The sequence below is a fragment of the Dryas octopetala genome, chromosome 8, assembly GCF_963921425.1.
Source record: "Dryas octopetala chromosome 8, drDryOcto1.1, whole genome shotgun sequence".
Taxonomy (NCBI): Eukaryota; Viridiplantae; Streptophyta; class Magnoliopsida; order Rosales; family Rosaceae; genus Dryas; species Dryas octopetala.
In genome coordinates, this window is record NC_141373.1 from 16834689 (window position 1) to 16835645 (window position 957).

Sequence of the window (957 nt, forward strand, 5' to 3'; positions counted from 1 at the left end):
CATTTAGTTATTCTAGTGATTAATTGCATTGATTTGTTGTTTATTAACCATTCCCTGTGGGATCGACCTCGTGCTTGTACGCTTTGCTACTAATGCGATTCGTGCACTTGCGAGTAAACTTAGAATGAGGTAATTGTTTATTTTATTCTAAGAAAACACATAAACAAGTTTTTGGCGCCGTTGCCGGGGAATGGTGTCTAATATCAATGAATTGGTTTAATTAGTCATTAGAATTAGGTTATATTAGTTAGATTTCAGTTTTTGCTAATTTTTAGTTTTTAATAAATGCCATGCCTTTATATGCATTCTTTCTACTGATTGTGTGTTTTCTCTTGATTAGGTGTGTTTTATGAACCCTGAACTTGTTGCTAGGTTGGAGAGGCTCAAGGACGAAGCTTTAGGTGCATCACAAGTCAGCCCGCAACCTAGTGCATCAGATTCGAGTAGTGAAGAGACTGAGAGTGTCGACATGGCTGAAGCAAATGAGATAGTGCCGCAGCCCCTGAGCCATTTTTCAGCACCTTCGCTGCCCACTCAACCATCGTGCATTCAGTATGCCACCATAGCCACTGATTTCGAAATCAAGAGTGGTCAGATTCATTTGTTGCCGAGTTACCATGGGCTGAATGGGGAGGATCCGATCCATTTCTTGAAGGAGTTTTCCGGGGTTTGTGAAGCCGCACAATTGAGGGGCCTGAATGCCGATCAGTACCGTTTGAGGATGTTCCCTTTTGCGCTTAAGGACAAGGCAAAGAGGTGGTTGTATTCGCTGCCCAGTGGTTCCATTTCGACATGGGATGATCTTTCGAGCAAGTTTTTGAACAAGTTCTATTCCATTTCCAAGACTAATTCGATTCGGAAGGAGATCCTTGGATTTGTGCAAAAGGCGGACGAACCATTCCATGAGACTTGGGACAGATTCAATGAGTTACTTACTAGCTGCCCACACCACAACTT

General features: G+C 42.5%; 1 non-coding gene across 1 annotated transcript; it reads right to left on the bottom strand.

Moving 5' to 3' along the window:
* Positions 1-851: 851 nt before the first annotated feature.
* On the bottom strand, positions 852-957 carry LOC147277680 (small nucleolar RNA R71). The gene has a single exon (XR_015124135.1). It is a non-coding gene; the product is annotated as a small nucleolar RNA R71 (small nucleolar RNA).